Below are 25009 nucleotides of genomic sequence, written 5' to 3'. Positions count from 1 at the left end.
CCACTGGACAGCCAAGGAAGTCCCTCAAGCCTGTTGTTAAATTGCGGTCATTTTTTTTCTTTTCACCATAATTTTCCCACTCAAAACTCTCAGGTGAAAACTGAATCTTTGAGCATGAGTCAGAGATGAGCAATGAGCAAAATAAAAAGGTAATTATTAGAATATATTAGAATGCCATATAGCACAGAATACAGGTGTATCACCATTTTGAAACTGCAAAATACAATCTGTTTCTGAAGAGAAAACATCATGGTATAGAGAAGAAAAAACAGATTTGGAGGCAGAAAAACTTGAGTTGGAATTCTGGTTCTGTCCTAATTAGCTGTATAAGATAATCTCTGAGCCTCTGTATGTATACACACATGTGTATGTGTGTGTGTGTGTGTTTGTATGCATATGTGTACGTGTATATATATGAAGTATAATACTACCAATTTCATAATTTAGTTCTAAATCCTAGAGGAAATAGAAAAATGCTCACAATCATGATTATCTCTAGATAAGAACTTAGGAATGCATTTTTTTTTTCTGCCAATCATACTAGTTACCTGGTTGGAACTGCTTACCATATACGGACATGAACAGAAAACATGCAGTGTTTAGCTTTTCTTCAAGTATTAATTGGATACTGGAATTGTTCTATTTTTGTAAAGGTTGTTCATTCTGAGATCACTATGGAGACAGGAAGGACATCTCAGGGTAAGCAGGGATCCTAGACCAACCCTCTCTGATTACCTAGGACACTTCCTAGATAGCTGTAGTTGCTTCCATTCTAGCTGGCAGGGAAGGAAGATGTTCTAGCTTGGAAAATGCTCCACTTCTGCTTTCTACTTCCTCTCTAATGTCTTGTCAAGTACTGCTCTATCCCACAGCAGTTCTCAGAGATTACCCCCAAATGAAGGTGTGACGAGTAAAAATAGTTATTTTCCTATGGAAGCCATTTTACCCACCACATATTGGAATCCCATTGAATGCATTCTTAAAAACAAACAGACAAGCAAAATCATAAAGAACATCAGACTTGAGTCAGAAAAAGTGGGTTCTAGTCCCATTGCTACCACTAGGTTGCATATCTGCATAAATTTTCTTTGAAATACTTATCACATTCCCTAGTTCTTTCCTAGTGTTGAGAAATCAGGGAGGAATAAAACTGAAAGCATCTTTCCTCTTAGAAACCAAACATCTCCATTTTCAGAGAAATGTGACTTATGAAAAAAAAATCAAGAGCCCTTTCTGAGAAAGAGCCCTTTCTGAGGGCTCTGTTTTGGCCCTTCAGTTCTTTGCCTCCATGGCATGCTGTGATATGATCTGTCTCCCTGCAAGACACTGAATAAGAGAACTGTCAGTATGACATGTGCTGAAAAGGACTAGTTTAACCCTAAACCAGGGCTTCTCCTTGGTCTATTCAAAAACATCTTACTTTCCCCCAGTGATTTTCTGTTACTATTTCCTTTGTTTCTTCAAATAAACAGAAAAGAACTAGGAAAAAATGGGGACAGTAGAATAAGATTACAATCAAAACATGGGTATAAGTTCACTGGATAAATAAGAAAGTGGTATTCTTACTGTTGGAAAGCCTACATTTGCTAAGTTTCAGTACATGGACCGGGACCTCTGAGATTCAGAAACTGGTTTTATTTATTTATTTATTTTTAATTGTGTTATTTTAAGTTCTGTTTGATATAATAGTCCTAATATCCAAAAGTTCTGGGTTGTATACAGCTCTGCTCATTTAGAACGTTCCCTTCTATTTAAGTGTGCAAAAATCCAACATTTTGTGTACATACTTCTGCTTCTTAAAGCATGAAGCAGAACAATAAAAAAACCCTTAATCAAATGCAACTCTTGTTCTAGAAAAATGAGATTGCCATACTTTATTTTCTTATGTGACTTGCCCTCCTACTTCCAATTACAACCTAAGATGTCAGAATGCAAGATCAGTGTTTGATTTACTTTTGTTCTCCTCATGGAGCCCATTTCTTACTACTCCCCTAAATGTTTGTAGTCTGAATTGAACATGGATTTGAAAATAAGCACATGGGCAAAGTCTGTAAAGAATGAATTATTAAATTAGAAACAATAGTAGCAGATTATTTCTCCCCTAATCTGAGCTAGGTTTTTAAAGAGAAAGGGATACAACATGAGCCTTTTAAGAACAGTGGGAAAATCTAGTAAATTCTGACTTTTACCTCGTTTTCTTGAGTGTCCAACAGAATCTTTGCGCTGCAGAATGATTATCTTGGAAAACCAGTTTTGTTTTCTAGATTAGCCGTACCTGGCAGTCTTCATATTGTCCATATCAGAGCTACTTAAAATGCAGTCCTAAGATCACCTGCAAAAGCATTACCTGGGAAGTTAGTTAAATATACAGATTACTAGACTGTAAATACGAATCTTGGGGAGACAGTATCTGGTTCTTGCAGACAAGCACGAGAAGCCTATTCTACCACCTAGCTCAATATCCTGTAAAATCATAAGTAATGTGAGGTTAGCAATGGATTGGAAATAGTTTTTTTAGCTGTGTTCTGAAGTCCACAGATGAGCCTGTACTGTTGATAGCAAAATGATGGTGGCCAGGTTGACTTGGTTTGCTCTCTTGGAATCTACATGGGCTTCTGGTCTGAGACATGTTTAAGTACCATGCAAACACGCACCAAAAATATTCATCTTTAGTGCTGGGTGGAGGGCACATCAGAGTTAGGTTTAATTTCCAGATTTGTCACAGTTAGCTGCACAAATTACTTTAACTCTCTGAACCTCATTTTCCTTACCCGTGTGGCCATATTGAATTCCTCTCACAGTTTGAAGAGTACTTACCCCAATATCTGATACCATGGATATGTGCAAAAAGTAGTTTACTCTGTTAGACAGATGCCTTAATACTAGGCTGCCAAAATCCTGAGAAGTCTGCATTCTAAATAACTTGGCTCATACCTCCTTTCCAACCAAAAAAACATCGTATTGTACGTCAATCAGGAGTCAATCGCAAGATATGGGAGATGTTGGAACTAGAAAGGTGTCCTTCCAGAGAGTTGACATTGAAGAACACTTCTCCATAAATGGTTAGCAATAAACAGGGTATGGGACCAAATAAATTTTGGAGAATTGCCCATTTTATATCTTTCTTGGAAAGTGATAATGCCTACTTAGCTAGAAAAAAAGTTATGAGAAATATAAACCAAGGTAAGATATTAATTTTATTTAAATGCACCTTTCCACGAATATAGTGGATCATAGAATCTTTTTTTTTTTTTTTGATTACAAACATTTCAAAGACAGTATTGCATAGAATACACTTTAGTAAATGCTAATTTCAAAGTCCATGGAGAAAATCTGCCCAATCTACTTTCTCCCAGTTAATCTCAGCCCTTCCTTAAACGCTAATTAAAAGTCATTTGAGCCATTTCTGAAAGCCAAATAGCAAAGAAATCACTTCCTTTTTTTTCTCCCAGGGTCATGATCTTGCCGTCAATTTCTAGTGATTAAACCTCAAGAGCTAAAACATCAGCCTTCAAATGAGCTCATCATATCTGATGACACCTAGTTATTGCTGAAATCACTACCTATATATAGTTTTGTTTTATCTGAACTCCTCCAAGAATGTGAAAGTATCATTTCCAAAACCTAACCTGAACTCTTAAGTCTGTGTTAATTGTTCCTTTCTCTTTAAAAAAAAAAAAAAAAATATTTTGTGTCCCTCATGACTTTTAAAGAGGGCTCCTTTATTTTTTTAATTTTATTTATTTTTGGCTGCCCTTGGGTCTTTGTTGCTGCGTGTAACGGCAGCAAAGACTGAGGAGAGCTTAAACAAGCTTTATTTGGGAACGCTCCCGGGCGAGGTTCACTGGTCCGAGAATGAGGGGCCAGAGAAGTCGCGCCCGGGCGAGGGTTTGGGCAGAATTTATAGGGGAAGACGAGAAAGGGGTGTGGTGAATCCGGGAGGGCGCAGGTTGTTCCTTATTTGGTGGTCTCTTCGGGTATCGTGGCAATATCCGGTGCCGATTGCATCAGTCGCGGGACCGTTAGTCCCGCCCCTCGAAAGGCGGGAAGGCTGGGCCGGGTGGAAAGTCGCCAGGTTAGTTCCTGGAACTGGGTGGTCCGGAAAGTCTCGGTCTGATGCAACCTGTGAGTCTGAGTGCGTTCCCCTGCCTCGGGCCAGTTGGCCTTACACTGCGCGTGGTCTTTGTGTAGTTGCGGCTAGCGGGGGCTACTCTTTGTTGAGGTGCACGGGCTTCTCATTGTGGTGGCTTCTCTTCTTGTGGAGCACGGGCTCTAGGCGCGCGGGCTTCAGTAGTTGTGGCTCGTGGGTTCTAGAGCGCAGGCTCAGTAGTTGTGGCGCAAGGGCTTAGTTGATCCGCGGCATGTGGGATCTTCCTGGACCAGGGCTCGAACCCGTGTCCCCTGCGTTGGCAGGCGGATTCTCAACCACTGCGCCACCACGGAAGCCCAATTATTTATTTGTTGACACAAAAGTTCTGAGGCAGAGGCACCCACGGAAGAAAGCATTATGAGAACGGTCATATTAGATTTGTGAAGACAATTGAGCTCAATTCTTTATGGCTGCTTTTTTCTTAGCTTTGAAATGTTTCTTTCTGTTGAATCCTTTGGATTCCTGGTAGCGTTACTGGGGGGGAAAAAGCGTGATATTTATCAAACAAACAAACAAGAACAAAGTAATAAATCTAGTTCTGTTCTTACTATGTGAATTAAATTGAGGGACTATGGAAGTTTGCAGTTTTGTGTTAGGAGTTTTAAAGAAGGTATCTTTAGCATTTCCTTTCCTGAAAATATGTCTCTGCAGAGTGCTGTCAAATTTTAATTGTCCCCAGAGGACAGGTTACAGATAATTAAATCAACTCTCTACAGCAAAGAATACTTTAAAACACTTCTGAGAGCCCTGTCGTTTTTACCTGACCTTTGAGAAAAACACTTAGCAATTGACGTAGTTTGTGTTTTTGTTAGAGGTTTCTCTTTGGCAGAGATGAATTAGCATCTGCCTTCATAAAGTCTGAGTTCAGATAAACGAGACACAGTTAGCCATTTGCTTGTCTTCTCATACTGGGTGCGCCTTGGATTGGAGGTCCATTTTATTCTAGATCAGTTTCATCAGTGGAGCTATATGAAAGAAAGTACATAATTTACTTCACAGTCTTTAAGAATGACTTATATTCCGTATAGAAACTAGGTAGAATAAATATTTTTCTCAAAATGCAGCAACTACCCTTATGCTTGTGAGAAACAGGGATGACACTGATGCTATTCCAGAAGCTTTAGCAGTTTCAGCTACGGGAGACTCTCTGAAAGGGCTTGAGATATATGTGGGTTGACTTGCCAATTTTCTTCTTTATCCTTTCATAAAGCACCAATTCTGTGGTCAACCCCTAAATGTATATTCTTGTAATTGGGAGTTCTAAAGTCTAGAGCACTTTCTTGCCTGTAAATACTGTCCCATATAGGACTTTGTACACATCAGATTCTCAGATGTGTATTAAGTAAAATGCTTATTAATTAAGCAATGTGCTGTGGGGAAGTGGGTAGACCATTGGGTTTGAAGTTGGAATAATCTGCTCCATCTTTCCCACTATGTTTCTGTGAAGGTAAGTGAATCTACCTAGATATCAGTTATCTTTTCTATAAAAGAAGGTATTTTGATTTAAATTTTGATGAACTGTGTTAAAATTCCTCTGTTCACCTAAACAAAAACTATTGGAATAGGACTTTTTCTTAAAAGTTCATAGGTATTTGTTTAGTCATCGTACATTTGTCAAGTTTGTTTGATGGGCCAGAAAAGATAAATGAGACCATTCTTACCTAAATAAGCTCACTGTGGGAATATAATTCTATAATTGAACAGTTTATTTTCTGTGGGTTAGGCTTCCCTTCAAAGTATTTCACATATTTTAAAGTTTCTCTGTGGCTGGCATCTCTTATGATGCTGCCAGTAATCTTTAAATTTATATATATATATTTTTAATTACAAAGGAGTACATTCTGATTGATAGAAATTAAGCAAATGCAGAATGGCACGAAAAAGACAACACTAATTCCATGATCCCACTATTCAGAAGAAATGAGCTATTTAACTTAGAAAATAGATAGGCATAATACCAATATCAAATGTATCTACACGTTATTGATAAACATTAGTATACAGTAACTTTGCATTTTCTCTAAGAAGATAAAACGTAAATATATGAAATACCATAGTCACTTTCTTTTTTTCTGACTAAAACATAATCAATTGCCTTTATTCCTGAAAAAATGACTTCTTATCATCAAGCTCCGTAAGCCCAGCTGATGGTATTAATCATTTCTACATTTCCTTTCAGGGCTTCAATCTGAGGAGTCCAAAGTCATGAGGCTTCTGAGATAATAAAACAATATTGTATCTTAAATTACTCCTCATTTCCCCCAGTGTATAGTGGAAATTGTCATATTACTTCCTCCTATTTTGTTGACAAAATCCTCCAGCAGCAATAATTGGCTAGATATTTATACTTGAGATTTACTTCAGGTATTAAAGAAAATCTTATGGTAAGGCCTTTTATTAGAAGTTTGTCAAGAATGAGCTCATTCATAGACAATTTTCTGTTCTCCATCCAATGTTTATTTCCAAAATGGAGAAGCAGAATCCTGATTCAGTGATGAAAATTTTCTTTGCTTAAAATCCATATTATATTTGAATGGGACTTAGTTTACATGTAATATTGAATTCAAATTTGAGCAGCTGCATCATTTTGGGGAGAAATAATTCTGAGTGCTTTCATGGCTCAAATTTTAATGTTATATCTAATTTGCCCAGATAAGAGCTCAAAATCAGCGTTTTGTGAGGAAATGATAGAAACTGTCATTAAAGTTGTTGAAAGTAGAAAAAGTCAGGTAAAAAGTTAAAGACAAATTTTTTCCCCATTTTTCTTTCTTTCTTTTTGAAATGAATCCTTAAATTTTTTGAACCATTATTTTTTCAAAAGGAAAAAAATTGTCAAAATCATTCTATTTGTGCCCTTGGTTGTGGATGATAAAAAATGAATTGACAATAGTTCACCAGAAATAATTCCAAATGCTTTAAAATACTTCCACATTTGTGGAGAGAGTTATGTTCTTTGCAGTATGAACAAAATCAGATTTTGTTTATTATAATTCATAACACCACAATGAGACTCATAGCACCCAATTCTATCTACCTCTCCTCAGCACTTCTACTTAAAGCACCTTCAGTGTCATCTAACCTTGGTACCTCAAAGAAGCCAGGTTAATGGAGAATTATGCTGCCACCACTATCTGGGATAACAATTGCCCTATTCTCAGAGCCATTTCTGTAACTCACGTTTCTAGAATGTGACTCTCCTATAACTATAAACTCCTGATTCTGGAACTGAACTCCCAGATTCCATGGTAGAAAATCTCATCCTGCAATTCCATCTACCTACTGGACATCAAAAATTTATGGCTGAAAAATATCTTGAAATATCCATAAATAAAATCACAATTTTTTCCTTCTTTTACCCCACCACTTACTTTTGGTTCTCTCATTGCCTACTTTTTTTTGGTAGATGTTGACTCCCACTTATGTCTCAACAGTTGCTATCTGCTAATTTCACAAACTGGAAATCTGAAATTCACCCTAACTCCTCCGTCTCCATAACCACCAATAACCTGCATACAATAAAGGACCATGTCCTATCCACTCTAAAGATGCCTAAACATCTATTAACATTTTGCCGAACTTTCATAGTCACAGAAACTGCATTAGATAACAGTTCTTCCCCTTCTGTCAAAGACTGTTGCCATGCATCCTGACTGCCTATCCTCCTTTCAGTATGGACCCTTTCAATTGGGGCATTCCTAACACTCTTGTCAAAATGGTCAACCTAAAATGAAGATAAAAACATCCTCCAGCTTTAATCAACTTAATGGCCTCTTGTCCTTGGGCTCATCCCTTGCCAATAGAATTCAGATGTCTACATTATTTCGGATCAGTTGTCTTCTAATGGTTCCTGAGTATGAGATATTGGGGTATTTTGACTCTTAGGGTTGTGCATGTTTAGTGAACATGACAATAACTTTCTCCCTGACAAGACTGACACCAAAATGCCTTTCCCTTGATTTACCTATTACAGCATCTAACCCTCATCTCATATTACCACCATCTTCTGAGTCAACACTTGCTTAAACAAGCAACTGAAACTGTTGATTATGACTTTAAATTTAATCATACACTCATAATTTCTTTTAACTATTTACTTTTTATATTGTGGTCTCTTCTTAGTCTTCCCTAGTTACTGTCCTAAATCAATTTTCCAATATTTGCTTTAATATAGTTCCACAAATTAAACAAAATATGTGTATATGTTTTATACATATGTATAAATATATATGTATATATATACATTTAAACCTGCTTTGAAAAAAGAACATAAGATATAATACATCAAGGAAAATAAGACTTACAAGAAAAAAATATTGATGTGAGAAATATCTTTGACAACCTCTTCAAATCTCCCATATATAATAATCCTCTCTACCTCTTCAAACCTCTCATGTAGAAGAATTCCTTCTCTCCCTCTTTTTCAATCGCTTTCTTTCTCCCTTTTAATTAGTGCATTCTGTAACCTTGACTGTCAAGAAAGTATCAAATGCCATCTCTAAGGAAATGACTTTCCATCTTTATTTCAGTAATCAAAATCTGGAACTCTAATCAGGACTACAGAGTATCCTTTCCCAGATGCTGACAATAATGCTTTCTTCTCTCACCTCTCTTGACATGCATCTCTCTTCTGCCATTCATGATAGTCTATTGGACTCAGCGGTTCTTATATATTGTTGGTGCAAGAAGTTTTTAGTTTCAGTTAAGATGGAGTATGCACATTTAGCTACTGTTGCTCACTGATTATTAGTAAAAATCATGGAAGGAAATCAAGCAGCTGCTAGAGGATGGTGTGCAGTAAATGAGAGCAGGCAGATAGAGTAGGGAAATTAAAACAAAAAAGGGCCATATGGTGATAAATTACCTGCTTGTGTTTGCTCTTTTTGTTGTTGTTATGTTTTGCTCTGTGCTTTTGTTGTTATATTATGCTCATTTTTCTCCTGTATCTTCTTGATTAGACTCTCATAACTCCAAGATTTGTACATGGGTATAGACAGAAATGTTATAAGAAAAAGCAGTGGTTCTCAACAAAGGAATGAGATGGTGGCATAGGAGGTAGCAGGATGAAACTCTTCTGGCTCCTCCGGCACTGTGCTCGGCAAACCCTGGTGAAAACCTGAGAGCAACAGAGACAGCAGGGAGGGGAGACGGTGGGTGGTGGCAGCAGGAACAGTTCCACACTCTTTGCTCTTGCTGTTTTGCTTCAACACTGACCCAGTCATGGGAAATGTGCAATACAATGGGGATACTAAATCCTCAGGTTTTTAACCAGAGCAGCAGGAAGGAGGACACTGGGAATTCAGGAGTATGGAGAAGATCACAGACAGACAGACAAAAGAGATGCTTTGAATACATATGTGTAAGTCTTGGGCTCTTCCTTGAACTACCCATGTGTAGAACTGATCAGAATCAACAACGCAAAACTTTTGAAGATTGAACAAATGTGTGGATCACTGCCAACCCCAGTGTGAAACTTGGTTGTTTCACATACTGCACCAACCAAAATTGGCCAGCAAAGGCTTTGAAAACTAAACTGTCACTAGAATCACAATTCAAAAAAAAGTAAGTCAGGACTTGTGATTTGAATCAAACCAGTTTGATTGGTTGCTTTAAAAAAAGTTATTTAAGAGATTTTTACAGGACCCAAAGTCTCATAATAGCTTTAAATTATGCATTATAATCATGTACCATGAATACAGTCTTCAAATGAATGGAAATATAGAAGATTTGTCAGTGAAGAAGAATCTTTAAAAGTGGAAATTTTAGTACTGAAAAACATAAAAATGTAAATGTTTAAATCACCAGAAAGACTCAATAAAAGAGATGACATATGAAAAGATCAGTGGAATGGAAGGTAGATTAGTAGAAATCATAGTTCTAAACAACAGAGAAAAAAGATAGAATCCAAATGAACAGAACTTCAGGGACCTGTGTGACAATATCAAAAGTTCTAACTTTTGTGTCATTGCAGACTCAACAGGAAGACACAAGAGATAGGTTGTGGCAAAATATTTGAATTGACAATAGCTGAAAACTTTCCAAATTTGGTAAAGCCCATAAACTTGTAGATCCCAGAAACTCAGCAAACTCCAAGCAGAATTAACTTAAAGTAAATCATGCCAGACACATTACAATCAAACTTCTGAAAACCAAGGATAAAGAGAAAACAATTAAAAACAGAGAAAAACAATACATTGCACATAGAAGAAAATGGTTCAAATGGCTCCAGATTTCTAATCGAAATCGGTGGTGGCAACAACAGAGTAGAACAGCGTTTCTTAAAGTTCTTAGAGGAAAAACAAATGTCAACTTAGAATTCTCTATTCAGCAAAACTATGTCTCTGAAATGAAAGTGAAATATTTTCTCTGATGAAAGAACATTAAGACAATTTGTTATCCATAAACATGCTTTAAAAGGATGCAAAGGAGCTTATTCAATGGAAAAGATACTACAAAAGAGGGAAATCTGGAAGCTTAGGGATGAATTAAGAGCAACAAAGACGGCAACTATCTGTGTAAGTGTAATAGATTACATTTTGCCTTTTACAATTTTTGAAATATGACTATTGAAAGCAAAAAATATTACATTTATTTTTTTTCAAATTATGTATATATAATACATATGACAACTACCACATAAATTAGAGATCCCTATGGGATATTTTACTTCGAGTGACTTTGCAGCTTTTTATTTTATCTCAGTATTCTTGGAGAGGAAAACTCAGTATAATTTAGATGCCAATTCTTCACAAACTGATCTTTAGAGTTAATGCAATCTCCATTAAAATCTCAGAAGGTTTCAATCTTTTTCCTCTGTTGCTTAGACTATGATTTCTACTAATCTACCTTCAATTCCACTGATCTTTTTTTTTTTTTTTTTTTTTTTTTTGCGGGAGCGTACGCGGGCCTCTCACTGCTGTGGCCTCTCGCGCTACGGAGCACAGGCTCCGGACGTGTAGGCTCAGCGGCCATGGCTCACGGGCCCAGCCGCTCCGCGGCATGTGGGATCTTCCCGGACCGGGGCACGAACCCGTGTCCCCTGCATTGGCAGGCGGACTCTCAACCACTGCGCCACCAGGGAAGCCCCCCACTGATCTTTTAATATGTCATCTCTATTATTGAGTCTTTTTGGTGATTTAAACATTTACATTATTGTGTTTTTCAGTTCTAAATACCTCAGAAGGTATTTTATAAATATAAACAAGCTGATTCTAAAATTTATTTGGAAAGAGACGTGAAATAGAAGAGCTAAAATAATTTTGAGAAAGAACTACAAAGTTAGAAGACTCTTGATTTTAAGACCTAAAAAAAGCTTCATTAATCAAGGCTATGTGGTGTAGACACAGGGAACAATGGAATTGAATAAAGAGTGCAGAAATGGAAACAAATATGGTCAATTAATTTTTGAAAAAGTTGCAAATGCAATTCAATAGAGAAAGCATAGCCTTTTCAACAAATATTGCTGGAATAATCAGACATCCATATGCAAAAAAATGAAGTTTAAACTTTATACTATATATAAAAAATAAGTGAATCATAGATTTATTTAAATGTAAAACATAAGCCTATTAAACATTTTAAAAAGAAAACATAGGAAGACTCTGTGACCTTGAGTTACGCTAAGTGTTCTTATTTATGACAATAAAATAATGATTAATAAAAAATGATTAACTGAACTTTATCAAAATTAAAAACCTTTACTCTGTAAAAGACCCTGTTATGGACGTGAAAAGACAATCTGGAGATTTCACACACACCAAAAATAAAAACAGTTTCAAATCACATACATAACAAAACGCTTTATTCAGGATGCATAAAGAATTCTGCAATCTTGACAGTGAAAAAACAAATAAACCAATTTAAACAGGCAATATATGTGAACAGATACTTCACTGAAGAAGATACTTGAAAGCAACTATACACACGAAAAATATAAATTTGTCATTAAGGAATTTCAAATTAAAGCTGGAATGATGTACTAATACATACCTATTAGGATGGCTAAAATAAAATTTATAAAGATAACAATATGACAATACCAAATTCTGACAAGGATATGGAACATTTGGAATTCTCATCCACTGATGGTAACAATGCAAAATGTTACAGCCACATTGGAATACAGCCTGGTGGTTGAAGTAAGCATACACCTACCATGACACCCAGCGATCCCACTCCTAGGCATGTACCCTAGAGAAATGCCTATATATTCAAACAAAAATCTGTACAAGGATAGTTCTAGCAGTATTATCCATAGTCACCCAAATGTGGAAACAACCTAAATTTTCTTTAACATTTGAATAAACAAATTATGGTATAATGGATTGCTATCCAGCAGTTAAAAAGGAACAAATTATTGATAAACACAACAGCACAATTGAATCTCAAAAGCATTATGCTAAGTGAAAGAAACCAAATATTACATATTATCTGATTCTAAATATATTACATTCTAGAAAAGACAAAATTACAGGGATGAAGAATAGGTTTCTTATTGGCTGGGGTTAGGAGTTTTGGGAGTGCTTGACTAGCATGGGGCAGCACAAGAGAAATTTTGGGGGTTGTGGAATTATTCTGTATCTTGTTTGTAGTGATGGCTACACAAATTTACATGTATGTTAAAAATCATACAGTTACATACGAAAAAGTGATTTTTTTACCAAATGTAAATTTAAACATATTTATTTATATTTATATTATTATATTTGAGGAAAGACCATATGTAAATATGTATATGTGTTTATACATACACACAGAACACAATTTTTAAAAAGTAGTGCAACTTGTTGACATCACTTACCCAGTTGTTCATTTATTTATTAATTCATTCATCCATGCCTCCATTCAACAAGTATTTCTTGGGTCCCAACTTTATTACAAACAGAGTGACTTTAAACCTCCTACTTTCTCCTCTCCCCTTTTCTTCCTCAAGGATAAGTTGTTTGAAAGACAGAAATTCCACCTATAAGTGTCCATCAACAGATGAATGAATAAAGAAGATGTGGCACATATATACAATGGAATATTACTCAGCCATAAAAGGAAACGAAATTGAGTTATTTGTAGTGAGGTGGATGGACCTAGAGTCTGTCATACAGAGTGAAGTAAGTCAGAAGGAGAAAAACAAATACTGTATGCTGACACATACATACGGAATATAAAAAAACAAAAACAAAAAACAAGTGGTTCTGAAGAACCTAGGGACAGGGCAGGAATAAAGACACAGAGATAGAGAATGGATTTGAGGACACAGGGAGGTGGAAGGGTAAGCTGGGACGAAGTGAGAAATGGCATGGACATATATACACTACCAAATGTAAAATAGATAGCTAGTGGGAACCAGCCATATAGCACAGGGAGATTAGCTTGGTGCTTTGCATCCACCTAGAGGGGTGGGATAGGGAGGGTGGGAGGGAGATGCAAGAGGGAGGAGATATGGGGATATATGTATATCTATAGCTAATTCACTTTGTTATACAGCAGAAACTAACATACCATTGTAAAGCAGTTATACTCCAATAAAGATGTTAAAAAAAAAAAAGAAGAGGGGTTTTGCTTAAACATGAGGCTACTATTTTCTATCAGTGAATTGAAGGAGAAAAAAGACAATTGATTATTTCCTTCCTCTCTTCTCTCTCTCTCCCTCCCTCCTTTTTTCTCTGTCTCTGTCTGTCACTCGTCTCTTTTTCCCCTTGGTTATTAGGTCCAGAGGCCTCCTGACTTTGAGAAGACCTGCATATTGAATACAGGGCACTACAGCCCTAAGCTCTGGAGACAAATATTTTTTCTCTGTGTTTCAAAAAACTTTTCTCTCATTTGTGTCAGTCATTTCTAAAATCTGTATCATTAGATACTGAAGTTTGGATTACAGGGGGGATTATTCTTTTTCTAAAATTGTTCAGTGTAATGAAGTACTCACTTCTGTAGTCAATGCCCCTTAAAATGAATAAGATATACTCTGTTTTTATTCCCTATGTACATATTACTCTAGCAAGGTAGAATAACTGAGGTGCCAAATAACAATAAAACATTCTTAGGTCTTCTGCAGGTACCATTTAAGCACATTTTCTTTCTATTTATGAATATGTATATTTCCCCCCACTTGAGTGTGGTAACCAACAAAAACTTTTCCTGGATGCAAATTACCTTTATAATTAACAATTGAATTTGTTAATTAGTTAGAGAGCCATGGTGTAACAAAATCTTAAATTCAATAAGTAATTTGTTCTATTCTCAAAGTAGAGTACAGAGACAGGTAGTCCAAAGACAGTTTGGGGAATATGCTGCATGAGTTTCCTCATGGAACCAAGATCCTTCTGACTTTGTTTTTCCTCCTTGCCTGGATGCTATTTCCAATATGAATTCATAATTCAGTATGGCTGATCCAAATCTCGCCATCATGTTCACAGTCCAACCCAAAAGGAGGAAAAGGGCCAAGGTGAGTAGTAACTGTCTTTTAAGCTAAAGTTACAAAAATCTGCTACTGGACATTTTTGTTTGAATCTCCCTCGTTGGAGATTACTGATGTAGTGTCATCTAGCTGAAAATGAGTCTGTATTTTTGGCAGCTCTGGTCCATGTGAAAACAGTGGCTATACTGCAGTGAAACAGTGCAGACCAAATGTTGGGATGATTGATCTCTCTCACATTTTGTCATATAGTACTGTTGTCCATGGTTTCCCTTTCAAATATCAGTCTTTTTTTTTTTTTTTTTTTTTGTGGTACGCGGGCCTCTCACTGTTGTGGCCCCTCCCGTTGCAGAGCAACAGGCTCGGGACGCGCAGGCTCAGCGGCCATGGCTCACGGGCACAGCCGCTCCGCGGCATGTGGGATCCTCCCGGACCTGGGCACGAACCCGTGTCCCCTGCATCGGCAGGCGGACTCTCAACCACTGCGCCACCAGGGAAGCCCTCTTGCAGCTTTTAATGGAAGTTTGTACCAATGATATGATATAGTACTAAAACATTGTCAAAGATACAAAAGTGGTGGAATCCTAATGGTATCTTTTCTGATTCTGAGAATAGAATGAATATTGTATTTCAGTATAGATTAGAGACAGTCCTTTTCACTTCATATATTTATCAAGAGGAACATCTACATTTATTTTCAACCTAACTTCACAGTTCAGAAGATGAAAACATGCAGAGTCAGTGAAGCAGCTCAACAAAGTAGGCTGAAAAGGTCAAATTCCAAAATTTGTTCATGTTTTGGAAGCACCGTTTAGACTGAGAAAGACCCAAGTATTCATAACTTCACATTCCCAAATTATAGTTGGTATTCATTTAAGTGACAGTAATAAAATATTCTCCAGGAAAACTTTTGTCAAAAATGACATTGTGGGGCTTCCCTGGTGGCGCAGTGGTTGAGAGTCCGCCTGCCAATGCAGGGGACACGGGTTCGTGCCCCGGTCCGGGAAGATCCCACATGCCGCGGAGCGGCTGGGCCCGTGAGCCATGGCCGCTGAGCCTGCGCATCCGGAGCCTGTGCTCCGCAGCGGGAGAGGCCACAACAGTGAGAGGCCCGCATACCGCAAAAAAAAAAAAAAAAAAAAGACATTGTGTCTGGAATAATTGGCTTAAACTAAGAGCTTTAAATATATTGAGTTGTATTTCCTTACTGAATTATAGAGTAATTAGGTAAGAGGACTCTGTCTTCTACTTCTCTGAACCTTGATTTTTCCACTGAAGATAATAAATATTGAGTCATTGATTAATCCATTCCACAAATATTTACTGAGTACCACTTATGTGTTAGGAAATGTGCTAGAGTTTCTGAATGGTTTTTCTTAAAGAGAATGGTAAAAATTAATGAATATTCTAGTAAGAGTCATAATACTAAGGTTTTAGTTTTGAGTAGGTTGTGTCTTCACTTTGTGATCTCAAAATGCAGCCTTCACTTTTCTGTTCATCTGCTGTGCTTACTGGAGTAGAAGGGTAACCCAAAAGGATATATTAGATTCATTTGAATGCTAACATTCTATTGTTAGAATAACATGTATTAAATAATTAGATTGTTATATATTTCTTGTGCTAATATTTTAATTTATACATTTGTTCTTAGATCAGGCAAATTTCACTTAGGGTAGTGTTTCCTAGAGGTCATTATCCTTTCAGAAGCCTATGTTCATTTAACTCATAAAATACATTTTTATCACAAGGAATCAGAGCACATGCATCTTCCCTCCATAATTTCAAGTTGGTACAGTGTGTGAGATTAGCATCCTCCCAAAGCTTCTGCCACCCTGTCTTATGACGGCCAAGTATTTGATACAAAGAAAAGAAGAGTGTCCTCCTGAAGCTGCATTATTTATACTTTCATTCATTTGTGTAGGAAACAATAATATCCTCACAGTGAATCTAAACTGCTTGTCATCACTAGGGCTCTACTGGTAATCACTTAAATATACTTTGAAGCTATGCAAGGTAATCCACTAGTAAATTATGTAGACATCTATATTTTTCATTTTCTTTGGACAGTTAATTTATGTTGACTATAAATGTAAATCTTTCACAGATGTAACTACTTTTATCCAAGGCTGTATGGAATATTTACTGCCCCAGTGAAGTCCTGTTTGTCTTTCCTTCTGGCATAGGAGCTGAGCAAGAAGGTTAATAGCCATGCCAACTAATCAGCATGCAATTTGGTCTCTGTCATAAGGTTTGTCAAGCAGGAGGGCCATTCCAGCATATTGGTGTTCCAGGATATGGTAGAATCATGTCCCCTCTTTATATCAGTACATTGTGTCAAGGAAGACAAAAGTGTTTCTAAAGGCTACTTGGAGGAGAGTGCTGTCAAAATGTGAAGGATTCTCTAGTATCTCCATAAGGTCAGACTGTAGTACAAATTAGATAACAGATGTTAGAGAAAGATAATAGTGAAAGGAAAATGAATGCAACAATACAAGTTGATCTTGGTGGTCCAAGGTATATCTTGATATGCCAAAAGCCATAATAAGAGCTTCCAAGCATCAGAACTCAGAAGGTGATTTTAGGAGGAAAATGCATGCCAACAGTCAATTCAAGTGTCCTTTGGACACCCAGAAGCTAACTAGACATTAGTCATGGCTCTCAGAGATCTACACAAACAAGGAAGTTACAGAATGACCAGAAAGTGCGACAAATCAATCATTAAACTCATGATGAGGAGGAGTTGCCATGGAAACTGTTTCTCCAAATCTTTTATGATTAAACACAGGGTCCCTGACATAGAAAGGGACTAGGAATATCTGATATCTTTTTGATTGCCTTCCCAGACCTTATTTCAGGAAATCTTTGATCTTGCCACCCTCCATTCATGTAGTTCAGTGGGACACTAGAGCCTCTTATTAAAACAGAATTTCAACCCCATATGCTCAGTGAATTGGACTGAAGTTAGGAACATAATCCTAGCTGGTATAGTCAGAATTTTTTCATTAGTAATTTGGAAAACCTGGGTGAAGTTATTTTCTCTCTTTAAGTGGTTGGATATTTACCATGTAATCTAGAGACTATGCATGGCCCTAAATTGTGCATTATGAAACAAAGAAACAAAAAAATGTCAGTCTGACCAGAAAAGAACAAAGCAGTCATGCGGGAAGCAAGGAGGGACAATGGAGAAGGGTCCCTCATGGCATCAGAACCTCTGATTCTGGTTTACTTTGTGACACAAAAGTCTGAATTCTGTGGAACATCATGGTTTCTTATAATATAGCTTACACCATTTGTTAACTTAAGAAAAATCTATTAGGTGCAGAAAATGAGTCTTACCTTATACACGTGAGAGAGAGAGAGAGATCCGGGAGGACTAGGATGGATCTCAATTCATCAATTTTGTTGACTGGAGTTAATGTTGGGCTTGCCATTTAACCAAGGAAATGAGAGGGTACGTCTAGGATCTAAATCTGGTCTGGTGATAAAGAACACTGATTCAAGACAATTTTGTTCATGGACCACCTAATTCTGGATCTGGGGCTTAATATAAAGGTTTAAGTGTCTAAAAGTCTTTCTCTCTTAAGAACAAAGAAAATAAGACGCCTAGTGAGGGCACAGTTCAGCAAATCAGTGAGAGAGGGATGCTTATAAAATGACGTATCAAAAGGAAATAGTATGCAACTTGTATACATATCTGCAATTCTCTAATTATTCCATATATTAAAGGAGAGATAACTAATACTCAATGAGTTTATAGAACTCGTTGAGTTCATATAACTTAGCAGACAAAGGTCTCTTTCATTTAATTACCAAGTTATCCATTATCATCTTACTTATCCAGATAAATAAACCAAGGCTCAAGATATTGAAGCCTCTTCCCGTGGTCAGAAAATTCAAGATTTGATATACCTCTGTAACTACACATTCTTTATATAACCCTTCTCCTACACTTTGCCATTTACCATTTACCAGTTGCTATTGTCTTCTGTATGTTGGCAGTGTAGCAAATACTGTATCTGTAATATCTAATTGTTGTAATTGTCCTAAGGCTGAGTAGGTATGTGTTGAATGTGAGAGTCAGATTTTAGATTCCAAAGTGTTTAGCTCTAAAGCCTACCACTTTAGGCTACTTTGATTTTATTTATTTATTTATTTTTGATTAGGCACATTTCCATTTTTGGCTCTTGCCTAGTTGCTAGAAGGAGAAAACCTTCTGTTTTCAAATAACTTAATATGTATATAGGGAGATCACGTACTGGACAACTAACTACAGTGCAATTACGATGCTTGAAATCAGCAGCTATAGAATTCACTGTGGAATATATATCAGTACCCTCAGAATGCAGTGGAATAAAGAGTTCTTAGTAAGGTTAGACTTCTTGAAGAGGTTTTTCTTGTTGACCTTGAAATGGAGTGGGAGTTTTGGATATATTAGGGATTTTTATTGGTAGCTTCCTTTTGCAATTATTCAAGAGTGAAGGTTCTGGGAAGGTGTCTTCCAGCTGTCTTTTGTTTTATCTCTCCTTCTTTACTTCCAAGTCTCTGCGATCTCTTACCAGGATGCCTCTGTAGTAGGATAGCTTTTGCTGGTCCATTTGTACTCGGGAAGCAGATTTTGCTGACTACATCACTTCCATCTGTTCTGGATGATTAAATTTCTCTTACATTCTGACAAGGCCATAAATCCAGCATTATTTTTAGGCAATTGCAAAATTGTTCTGTTCACATCTTTTGTCAAAGAATAAACCAATCAGTAAATTTTACTGGGAAGAGAGACCGTCTCATAAATTTCTTTTACAAACATCATAAACAGTCATGCTAGGAAAGAATCAATTTTAATTCATTATTTTTATTCTATGTCATACTTTAAAAACAAAAAAGTTATTTAAAGCTCTGTTCTGGCTGACTTCCATGTTTAATACAGAAACGTTAGAATTGCTGACTCAGCCCAGAGCCTATTAATGCCTTTTATTGTTTCTTTCCTTTACAAATACCATTAAGGGTGAAACATTTAGATTCATTTGTTTTTCCTAAGAGCTGGAAGGCCCAAACCACTTGCCATATTCATGAAACCAAACAGGCATTAGAAGTTGCCAGTAAGAGGGAGGTTCAGGAAACTTATTTCAGTTTAGGGATAAAGTAAAGCCCCCTTTACCATCACATTCCCCCAAATCTCTTTATCTGCCACAACACCTGAATTCTAGATTTGCCTAACACTTTGGGTTCTAGACACTTTTTTTTGTGGTCTAGAGATAAATAGCATTTATTTATCTTTAGACCATATTATTGACAAAAAGTCATGTCTACTTTCCATAGGTGCCTATAACTTGTCTCTGATTGGCCCCTCTACAAACACTTCCTACTGGTTTAGTGTTCAGCCAGATGTTGCATAGATACTGTAAAGGAGACAATTGTATGCATTTAGGATTATAAAAAAGATATTAAAATGCAAAGGTTATTTAGAAATAATAGAAAATTCTCTTCACAACCATATGTGATAATTAAGAACACATTAGTTCAGTAGCTCTATTATTGCCTAAGTGGAACAAATATATTTCATTTTTATAACTCCATAGAGATTTTAATGGACATTTTATCTGTTTCAGTTTCTAGGAGGGAAATGTCTTTAATCTTTACTATGTAACAAATGATGTCTCAGTTTACTTTGGTCATCTGAAAAGGAAAAATAATTTATCTCAAACTCAATGTTTAGCTTTTTAGTAAATGTTCAAAGTTGAATCTATGAGTATATTAAAAATGCATTCACATTGTCATTGTGGATATTCATTATTATTGGGTTGGGTTGTAGCTGAGAACCGAGGAGAAGAAATGTCCCATTTACTCAGAAATGGCTTCTGCGAGTTACTGAATCTGTTAGAAACTTTCCTAGATAGTCAGGCTTCCTCTTGTCCTGTGTCTTGGAGTCGAAACTGAATTGAGTTTTGAAAGAAAGAGTTGAGGTGACCAAGTGTCAGAACCCACAGACTTTATTTATTTATTTATTAACATCTCTATTGGAGTATAATTGCTTTACAATGGTGTGTTAGTTTCTGCTGTATAACAAAGTGAATCAGCTATACATATACATATATCCCCATATCTCCTCCCTCTCACATCTCCCTCCCACCCTCCCTATCCCACCCTTCTAGGTGGACACAAAGCCCCTAGGTTCTCCAGAACCACTTGTTTTTTTTTTTTTTTTTTTTTTAAGGTTCCGTATATATGTGTTAGCATACAGTATTTGTGTTTCTCTTTCTGACTTACTTCACTCTGTATGACAGACTCTAGGTCCATCCACCTCACTACAAATAACTCAATTTCATTTCTTTTTATGGCTGAGAAATAGTCCATTATATATATGTGCCACATCTTCTTTATCCATTCATCTGTTGATGGACACTTAGGTTGCTTCCATGTCCTGCCTATTGTAACTACTGCTGCAATGAACATTGTGGTACATGACACTTTTTGAATTATGGTTTTCTCAGGGTATATGCCCAGTAGTGGGATTGTTGGGTCATATGGTAGTTCTATTTTTAGTTTTTTTAAGGAAACTCCATACTGCTCTCCATAGTGGCTGTATCAATTTACATTCCCACCAACAGTGCAAGAGGGTTCCCTTTTCTCCACACCCTCTCCAGCAATTATTGTTTGTAGATTTTTTGGTGATGGCCATTCTGACCTGTGTGAGGAGATAACTCATTGTAGTTTTGATTTGCATTTCTCTAATGATTAGAGATGTTGAGCATCCTTTCATGCAATCTGTATACCTTCTTGGAGAAACGTCTCTTTAGGTCGTCTGACCATTTTTGGATGGGGTTGCTTCTTTTTTGATATTGACCTGCATGTGCTGCTTGTAAATTCTGGAGATTAATCCTTTGTCAGTTGTTTCATTTGCAAATATATTCTCCCATTCTGAGGGTTGTCTTTTGGTCTTGTTTTATGGTTTCCTTTGCTGTGCAAAAGCTTTGAAGTTTCATTAGGTCCATTTGTTTATTTTTGTTTTTATTTCCATTTCTCTAGGAGGTGGGTCAAAAAGGATCTTGCTGTGATTTATGTCATAGAGTTTTCTGCCTATGTTTTCCTCTAAGAGTTTTATAGTATCTGGCCTTACATTTAGGTCTTTAATCCATATTGAGTTTATTTTTGTGTATGGTGTTAGGGAGTGTTCTAATTTCATTCTTCTACATGAAGCTGTCCAGTTTTTCCAGCACCACTTATTGAAGAGGCTTTCTTTTCTCCATTGTATATTCTTGCCTCCTTTATCAAAGATAAGGTGACCATATGTGTGTGGATTTATCTCTGGGCTTTCTATCCTGTTCCATTGATCTATATTTCTGTTTTTGTGCCAGTACCATACTGTCTTGATTACTGTAGCTTTGTAATATAGTTTGAAGTCAGGGAGCCTGATTCCTCCAGCTCCGTTTTTCTTTCTCAAGATTGTTTTGACTATTCGGGGTTTTTGTGTTTCCATACAAATTGTGCAATTTTTTGTTCTAGTTCTGTGAAAAATGTCATTGGTAGTTTGATAGGGATTGCATTGAATCTCTAGATTGCTTTGGGTAGTATAGTCATTTTCACAATGTTGCTTCTTCCAATCCAAGAACATGGTTTATCTCTCCATCTCTTTGTATCAGCTTTAATTTCTTTCATCAGTGTCTTATAGTTATCTGCATACAGGTCTTTTGTCTCCTTACGTAGGTTTATTCCTAAGTATTTTATTCTTTTTGTTGCAATGGTAAATAGGAGTGTTTCCTTAATTTCTCTTTCACATTTTTCATCATTAGTGTGTAGGAATGCAAGAGATTTCTGAGCATTAATTTTGTATCCTGCTACTTTACCAAATTCATTGATTAGCTCTAGTAGTTTTCTGGTAGCATCCTTAGGATTCTCTGTGTATAGTATCATGTCATCTGCAAACAGTGAGAGTTTTACTTCTTCTTTTCCAATTTGGATTCCTTTTATTTCTTTTTCGTCTCTGATTGCTGTGGCTAAAACTTCTAAAACTATGTTGAATACTAGTGGTGAGAGTGGGTAACCTTGTCTTGTTCCTGATCTTGTGGAAATGGTTTCCGTTTTTCACCATTGAGAAAGATGTTGGCTGTGGGTTTGTCATATATGGCCTTTATTACATTGAGGTAAGTTCCCTCTATGCCTACTTTGTGGAGGGTTTTTGTCACAAATGGGTGTTGAATTTTGTCGAAAGTTTTTCTGCATCTATTGAGATGATCATATGGTTTTTCTCCTTCAATTTGTTAATATGGTTTATCACATTGATTGATTTGCATATACTGAAGAATCCTTGCATTCCTGGGATAAACCCCACTTGATCATGGTGTATGATCCTTTTAATGTGCTGTTGGATTCTGTTTGCTAGCATTTTGTTGAGTATTTTTGCATCTATGTTCATCAGTGATATTGGCCTGTAGTTTTCTTTTTTTGTGGCATCTTTGTCTGGTTTTGGTATCACAGTGATGGTGGCCTTGTAGAATGAGTTTGGGAGTGTTCCTCCCTCTGCTATATTTTGGAAGAGTTTGAGAAGGACAGGTGATAGCTCTTCTCTAAATGTTTGATAGAATTCGCCTGTGAAGCCATCTGGTCCTGGGCTTTTGTTTGTTGGAAGATTTTTAATCACAGTTTCAATTTCAGTTCTTGTGATTGGTCTGTTCATATTTTGTATTTCTTCCTGATTCAGTCTTGGCAGGTTGTGCATTTCTAAGAATTTGTCCATTTCTTCCAGATTGTCCATTTTATTGGCATATGCTTGCTGGTAGTAACCTCTCATGATCCTTTCTATTTCTGCTGTGTCAGTTGTTACTTCTCCTTTTTCGTTTATAAATCTATTGACTTGAGTCTTCTCCCTTTTTTTCTTGATGAGTCTGGCTAATGGTGTATCAATTCTGTTTATCTTCTCAAAGAACCAGCTTTTAGTTTTATTGATCTTTGCTCTCATTTCCTTAATTTTTTTTTACTTCTGATCTTTATGATTTCTTTCCTTCTGTTAACTTTGGGGTTTTTTTTGGTTCTTCTTTCTCTAATTGCTTTAGGTGTAAGGTTAGGTTGTTTATTTAAGATATATCTTGTTTCCTAAGGTAGGATTGTATTGCTCTAAACTTCCCTCTTAGAACTGCTTTTGCTGCATCCCATAAGTTTTGGGTCATTGTGTTTTCATTGCCATTTATTTCTAGGTATTTTTTGATTTCCTCTTTGATTTCTTCAGTGATCTCTCGGTTATTTAGTAGCATATTGTTTAGCCTCCATGTGTTTGTATTTTTTACAGATTTTTTCCTGTATTTGATATCTAGTCTCATAGCATGTGGTCAGAAAAGATACTTGATATGATTTCAATTTTCTTAAATTTACCAAGGTTTGATTTGTGACACAACATATGATCTATCCTGGAGAATGTTCCATGAGCACTTGAGAAGAAAGTATAATCTGCTGTTTTTGGATGGAATGTCCTATAAATATCAATTAAATCTATCTTGTTTATTGTGTCACTTAAAGCTTGTGTTTCCTTATTTATTTTCATGTTGGATGGTCTGTCCATTGGTGAAAGTGGGCTCTTAAATCCCCTACTGTGATTGTGTTACCGTCTATTTCCCCTTTTATGCCTGTTAGCATTTGCCTTATGTACTGAGGTGCTCCTATGTTGGGTACATAAATATTTACAGTTGTTATATCTTCTTCTTCATTCGATCCCTTGGTCATTATGTAGTGTCCTTCTTTGTCTCTTGTAATAGTCTTTATTTTAAAGTCTATTTTATCTGATATGAGAACTGCTACTCCAGCTTTCTTTTGATTTCCATTTGCATGGAATATCTGTTTCCATCCCCTCACTTTCAGGCTGTGTATGTCCCTAGGTCTGAAGTGGATCTCTTGTAGACAGCATATATATTGGTCTTGTTTTTTTATCCATTCAGCCAGTCTATGTCGTTTGGTTGGAGCATTTAATCCATTTACATTTAAGGTACTTATTGGTATGTATTTTCCTATTACCATTTTCTTAATTGTTTTGGGTTTTTTATTGTAAGTCTTTTCCTTCTCCTGTGTTTCCTGCCTGGAGAAGTTCCTTTAGCATTTGTTGTAGAGCTGGTTTGGTGGTGCTGAATTCTCTTAGCTTTCACTTGTCTGTAAAGTTTTTAATTTCTCTGTGGAATCTGAATGAGATCCTTGCTGGGTAGTGTAATTTGGTTGTAGGTTTTTCCCTTTCATCGCTTTAAATATGTCCTGCCACTCCCTTCTGGTTTGCAGAGTTTCTGCTGAAGGATCAGCTATTATCCTTATGGGGATTCCCTTGTATGTTAGTTGTTGCTTTTCCCTTGCTGCTTTTAATATTTTTTCTTTGTATTTAATTTTTGATAGTTTGATTAATACATGTCTTGGAGTGTTTCTCCTTGGATTTATCCTTTATGGGACTCTCTGCACTTCCTGAACTTGATTGACTATTTCCT

The sequence above is a fragment of the Globicephala melas genome, chromosome 19 (genome assembly GCF_963455315.2).
Source record: "Globicephala melas chromosome 19, mGloMel1.2, whole genome shotgun sequence".
In the NCBI taxonomy this organism is placed as follows: domain Eukaryota; kingdom Metazoa; phylum Chordata; class Mammalia; order Artiodactyla; family Delphinidae; genus Globicephala; species Globicephala melas.
Note: the sequence above shows the minus strand (reverse complement) of the source record.